The sequence below is a fragment of the Ambystoma mexicanum genome, chromosome 7q (assembly GCF_040938575.1).
Source record: "Ambystoma mexicanum isolate Mex_15411 chromosome 7q, UKY_AmexF1_1, whole genome shotgun sequence".
Taxonomy (NCBI): Eukaryota; Metazoa; Chordata; class Amphibia; order Caudata; family Ambystomatidae; genus Ambystoma; species Ambystoma mexicanum.
Window position 1 is genome coordinate 363,606,810 of NC_090941.1, and position 6,489 is coordinate 363,613,298.

The 6,489-nt window shown below is 41.4% G+C and overlaps 2 long non-coding RNA genes across 2 annotated transcripts; one reads left to right on the plus strand and one right to left on the minus strand.

The window, feature by feature from the left end:
- Nucleotides 1–916: 916 nt before the first annotated feature.
- On the minus strand, nucleotides 917–1,688 carry LOC138528670 (uncharacterized). The gene is made up of 2 exons (XR_011284200.1): nucleotides 1,462–1,688; nucleotides 917–1,379 (listed from the first exon to the last, which is right to left on the minus strand). It is a non-coding gene; the product is annotated as an uncharacterized lncRNA (long non-coding RNA).
- Nucleotides 1,689–1,718: 30 nt separating this feature from the next.
- On the plus strand, nucleotides 1,719–2,471 carry LOC138528671 (uncharacterized). Its single transcript, XR_011284201.1, has 2 exons — nucleotides 1,719–1,926; nucleotides 2,009–2,471. It is a non-coding gene; the product is annotated as an uncharacterized lncRNA (long non-coding RNA).
- Nucleotides 2,472–6,489: the final 4,018 nt, after the last annotated feature.

Below are 6,489 nucleotides of genomic sequence, written 5' to 3' on the forward strand. Positions count from 1 at the left end.
TGGGTGGTACTTCTAACCCACTTCCATGGTTAGGGAGTGGGTGGGAAGGTACTTCTAACTAGTTATTGTTACCAAAACATTAAATTGTTTAAAATAATGCAGAGCCAATAGAAGCGCTCTACTGATGACTGTATGGATTTTCACAGATACAGTGCACGAAACGAAATCAAATATACGGCATCTCTTTAGGAGCCTGATGAAATTGCTGATCTAAGTAACCATATACGACCCAAAGAAATAGAGAAACACTCAGGTTAGTCCAAGAAACTGTGGTTTCAATACTGTCAGTCCACACCGTTTTTAATATTTGTGAACAAAATGTTCCTAGTGAAATATATTTTTCTATATATTCCATTTTAGATGTTTTATGAATGGGAAAAGTATCTACTACTGAAAACAACGCAATTGTCTCTGTCCTGAAGACAGCCATTACTAACATCAAGACCAACGGCACCAGAGAGAGTTCCGTATGAGTCAGAAAGGCCGAAACATGTGTCGACTTGTTAATAGGAACTGTTTTGATTCCTATCTCTCACACTTCAAAAGTGGAATAGGGCAGTTGGCGTGTACAAAGCACTCCGCAGCTACCCCGCACCAACGCAAGTTAATTTAAAACAGAGTGGTTAACAAACTAAATGTAGTACTAGATCACCCGCTCTGGCCAAAAACCCTTGAGGCATACATTAGTAGTTGGTAGACTCCAATATCTTTTGACTCTTCCTTGTAATCATCTGTTTTATCTCTGCAGTAATACATACTGTTTTTTCCCGTTACCTATCCGGATGGAATTTGACATCCCGATAGGCCTGGTGGATTCTCACCAGCTAGATTGTAAGTGATTAGCACAGTTTGTTTTTATAGATTTAGGTGTCTTTTGTTTTTATCAAGAAACAGAAAAGATATGTCCAGAGCAAAATATGTTTAGAAAAAATGTATCCAAATTTATTAAAGGTGATACAAAAATTGAAAACTAGTGAATAAATCACTCAAAATTATTATACACTGATCATTTTAACATAACAGAACAGCAGCAACAATATGCCGAAAATCGGCTAAAACTTCATCACTCATACTCAACATACATAGTACATACATACACACACAACTCATCATACCGTGGCATACATCCAAAGTACTAAAAACACAGAAAACATGCTAAGAACCAATGGGGAAGAGGAATTCATAACTAGTCCCCATAATAACACTCATTATTGCGGTGTTTACAAACAATAGAAATAATTCACAAACAATCTATTGTCAGGGTGGATAGGAAGAACAAATGCAAAGATCACATCCCTGTAGAATTTTTTCTCTCGACCGGTTTCGACGTGTAGTGGTGGTTAACTGAACGTCTTCCTCAGGAGGTGGGTGTTACCATTCTGATGAAAACCTAGCTGCTGCAAAAATCTATGCAGTGTAGTGTGGCCAGTCACGCGAGACAATTCAGGACTAAAACATAACCTGGAGGGCGCCCCATGCAGTTTAAGATGATCCAGCGCTGCATGTATTTGAAAAGTGAAGAGGCAGCGCAACTTAGCCTGAGCCTTCAACGCCGTCTGTAAATGACTGCAAAACGGTTGCTGTATAATGGAATTGTCCAGCAACGAGGGAGAACAGATGGTAATCTCTTTGTTTGAAACTAGTTGTAAATTCGAAACGCTACGCATGCGTGTAGGGACCTGCAAGGAGTGGCTGGCACTCCTTGCAGGTCCCTACACGCATGCGTAGCGTTTCGAATTTACAACTAGTTTCAAACAAAGAGATTACCATCTGTTCTCCCTCGTTGCTGGACAATTCCATTATACAGCAACCGTTTTGCAGTCATTTACAGACGGCGTTGAAGGCTCAGGCTAAGTTGCGCTGCCTCTTCACTTTTCAAATACATGCAGCGCTGGATCATCTTAAACTGCATGGGGCGCCCTCCAGGTTATGTTTTAGTCCTGAATTGTCTCGCGTGACTGGCCACACTACACTGCATAGATTTTTGCAGCAGCTAGGTTTTCATCAGAATGGTAACACCCACCTCCTGAGGAAGACGTTCAGTTAACCACCACTACACGTCGAAACCGGTCGAGAGAAAAAATTCTACAGGGATGTGATCTTTGCATTTGTTCTTCCTATCCACCCTGACAATAGATTGTTTGTGAATTATTTCTATTGTTTGTAAACACCGCAATAATGAGTGTTATTATGGGGACTAGTTATGAATTCCTCTTCCCCATTGGTTCTTAGCATGTTTTCTGTGTTTTTAGTACTTTGGATGTATGCCACGGTATGATGAGTTGTGTGTGTATGTATGTACTATGTATGTTGAGTATGAGTGATGAAGTTTTAGCCGATTTTCGGCATATTGTTGCTGCTGTTCTGTTATGTTAAAATGATCAGTGTATAATAATTTTGAGTGATTTATTCACTAGTTTTCAATTTTTGTATCACCTTTAATAAATTTGGATACATTTTTTCTAAACATATTTTGCTCTGGACATATCTTTTCTGTTTCTTGATGTTATTATAATACTCTGGTCCAGAGGCTAGAGTTACCCTGCTCCTTTCAGTGTTTGCGTCTTTTGTTTTTATACATTTGTGATTTGATAAATAAATTGAAAAATAAAAAGTAAAGATCCGTGTTAATTAGATGTCATTATTTAGGTGTGGTACATGTAATCTCAATATTATATAAGATTACCTTGGATTTAACCTGGTTGCACTCAGGGTCTTTAGGTAGGGTAAGGCGACCTATCACCCCTTGTTTTTCATGTATCAGTCTCCCACTGATAGTGCTGCCCCCCCCGATAACAAAAAACTGGGAGTACCCAATTTTGCAACATTGCGACATGGTACATGGACAAGAAATACCTGGTAATGCAGAATCTTCTGAAATAATACATTATTTGTATGGTTGAAGGGGGATGAGTATTATCTCCTGACATCTATTCTTGAGTTACAGTTCAAATTTAAAATGGGAGGTTTTCAACAGCATGTGCATTAGGATTAGAAAAACAGAGGCGTTTATCTTTCACAATTACACATTATATCCATGTATAAGGATACCCAAAAGAGACATTCACAAGCTTGGATTGGCTTGGAACAAGAAGAAAGAGACAAAGCTCTTACGTCAACAACCTAATGTGGCACTCTACAATTTCAAAGACATTTCTCAGGCAGTGCACACCCATTCTCCGCAACTACTGACACTAACTCAGGCAGCAATGAAGTGAGCATTCAGAGGGTGGAAAACCATACAACGCTATTGGACAAACTCCTCCCCCGTTGAGGTTACTATGTGCTTCAGTGTTCCTGACAGAATTCAGAAGGTCTGCTGAAGATAAGATGGTTAATGATTATTGGAACATGCCAACTGGTTCGGGATAGTGATCCACTGCATTTTGGCTTTGCAATACATCAGTGTGACCCTCTGTACTTGCTGACTCGGCAGGGGAAATACTTAGCTGCCCATCATCTAGCTGCAGTATGAACAGGTATTTCATGCTGCTAGAGCTATTCTTGCAGACCAGAAGAGATACCTCAAACATATGAGGCATCCTACCTTTTAAAAAAGAAACAAATGAGCATATTATCGCTGAAGACTATGGCGGGAGGAAACACCAGGCTCATCGCTTGTAAGATTACACCACAGATTCTGCCGATGTTGAAGATTTGTGTCTGAGCCAATTATAGTCACGTGGATGGAATGGCATAAGAAAAGGGTTGGATACTTTGAATATGAAAGCAGTGGTTGAGTGAATTGGAAACATACATCTATAGCTTTTTCCGTCATCTACCAACCAGTGCAGCCACTCTTTGAATGTCAGTAGTGTGTTCACTTAATAGAGGTCCTTCTTAATTTATTTAGCTCTACTGACTAGCTGAGCAAAATACTCACCTCCATGTGATATTACATTATTGACTTCTTCAGTCTGAGCAACAGCAAACATTGGAATTAATCATTTCAGTAGTGTGTTGGAGCCAATTGTACAATACATCCCAAACATAATGAGACCTTAATTGTATATTGGCACAATAATCACTTCAAATCTAAAGGCAGTTCAAGGGTTTTTATTTATGTCTGTGTGAGTCATGCCTTCTTTCTTTCTCATATGGTTATCAAACCTGCTCCTATAACCCAGGTGTCTCTGATCCTGAGTTTGTAGTTACAGAAGGTTGACCCACTACTGTCTAATTGTGCCTTTGGTTAGTTGCGAGTACCTAACTACATCAAATCTCCAAAATCGCTCAGGAACTCTAGCCTCTATCTAGTTGGTAGTGTTCTACTGGGATCTGGGAACTGTAACATTCAGATACGCTGTTGGATTCAGTCCTATGTCTAGCACCTTCACTCTCAACTCCCTTTCCTACTCTTTCTTTGGACCTACATCACCACCACCCTCCCATTAATTTTCTATCCCCCAATGTTTTTCACTCCTTCTAGTCTTATAGGCCTCATCCCCACCTTTTGTTGTTACTCCTCCTTCCACAAATCTACTGTTCTGGCCTCCTCCCTCACCCCCCCCCTACTCCCTCCTTCCCTCTGCTACTCCCTCCTCTAAACAACTACTCCATTCTCCACACCACTACTACTTTCTCCACACTACTTATCCATCCTCCACAAAACTACTCCCTACTTCACGCTACTACTCCTTTGTACACCCTTCTTGCACCTCCTCCACCCAACTTCTACTCTGTCAACCTCCTTTCACCCAGTATCACACACTTCACAATCCCTCCCTAATCTCACCTCACTTTACAACACTTGCCACTTAACCATGCACTCTAACACTGCTGTACCACATCCACTAACTAGCCAATAACTCACCTTTTCCCACACTCCACGGCTCCTTCCTAACTCCTGCTGGCCTCTTGGTCATCCTCCAACTCTACCTCTGAGCTCACCCAAATAACACACACTTCCTACTTCCTGTTGATTCTTGTTATCCCTCCCTCCGGACATTGGTATTTTCTCCCTGTCCAATTTGGCTTTGTCTTCCCCACCCGAGGAGTTTCAGAAATGCTGAAGGTCACACGAAGGGGGCTAGGCCTTGACTAATTGTTATGCCTGGATCTGCTACAGAACATCAATGGAAGGCAATTGTTCACCTTCATGCTCTGGGCACTGGATATGGGTGACTCTCTGGTAACTACAATGTGGAAGACGTTTTTTTCCCGTTGTTGTCCGTGGTGATTTAATGGGTTGTTCAAATCATTGCATATGCTCTCCTCCAGCAAAACTGCACTGTCCTTCTGCAGGCCATGTATAGATGAGGCTTGCCTCCGTAGCTCTCCCTTACCTTGCTTTGGCTTGATTAAGGTTACAGCATTGGACCTCATGTGTGCAGCTGCGTCCCTTTTTTCTGTGGGTTCCTTCTGTTGCAAGGCTTATCATAGCTGCTCCTTAATGCTGGTCTGCTGTTACACATTTCATCACACATGCAGGGAATTGGATTAATCTATTGGTACTTGATTTTGGATTTTTGTTCGGATGTGTTTGTAGAAAAGATAGAAAGAAACTGACAAGCATCTTGTAATGTAGGTGTGGATTGAGTTAACAGTGGTCTGCACAGAAACATGCTGGTGTGGGGGGGGGGCAGAATTGAGGGCCTTCGTGATTACCAACCCTTTAAGCGGAGAGGGACCCATATCCATTAGTGGCAGGGCCCAGTCCTGGACTTGTCGCAATAAGAATGGTGTATGGTGCCTTCATTACAAGAGTACTTCAACTCCCATCATTCTGAGAATGTCCTCTTTTCATACAAGGTAATATATGTCCATATCTCCATATCAGAATGGAACAACTATGCACCCTGCAGCTCAGTTACTTATGTGTCCAATACAGATTGTGATTTCTCTACCAATATTCCTGATGTTGGTCCATTAGTTCAGAAGTTTGTGTTCCCTCATTTGTTGTTCCCCCACCCCTTTGTATTGCTTCTGAACATCTCTGTTCCCACTTGTTCACCCCGTCACTTGTATTTCTCTGCTGCTTCTTCTATGAACTGGCAAGAACACCTGTTACAAAGGACTCTCATTGAAATGTCCTGGAAATGTTACTGGTTTTGGAATGTTACCCTGAAACTTTTCCTAGCACATGTTTGGACTGCAACCGGATGTTGGCTACATACTGGTTACATGGACATACATCCTTGTACACCCATTTCCCTGCCTGTGACTTAGTATTTCTTTGGAAAACTGTACAAATGTTTTTTTTTCTTGATCTGGTTTGTATCTGGTGTAACTGTATAGATTTGCATTCAGCAAGGTCTCCAGTTATCCTACATCCCCTTTCTCCAGGTACTCTCTTGTGCCTTGTAAGACACCCAAGAAGATCTTTTTATATTATCCCAGTTACTTGGGGAAGGGCAAATAGGGCAGGGGGTGTTATTATGTAGGTTTGACCTGTTCTTTCCTTCTTTTATGCAGCCTTCCACTTGGCATCTGGGTATTTTGCTTCATCCCCACCTTTTATTTCCCACACAGCTCCTCTGGGTCCAGCAT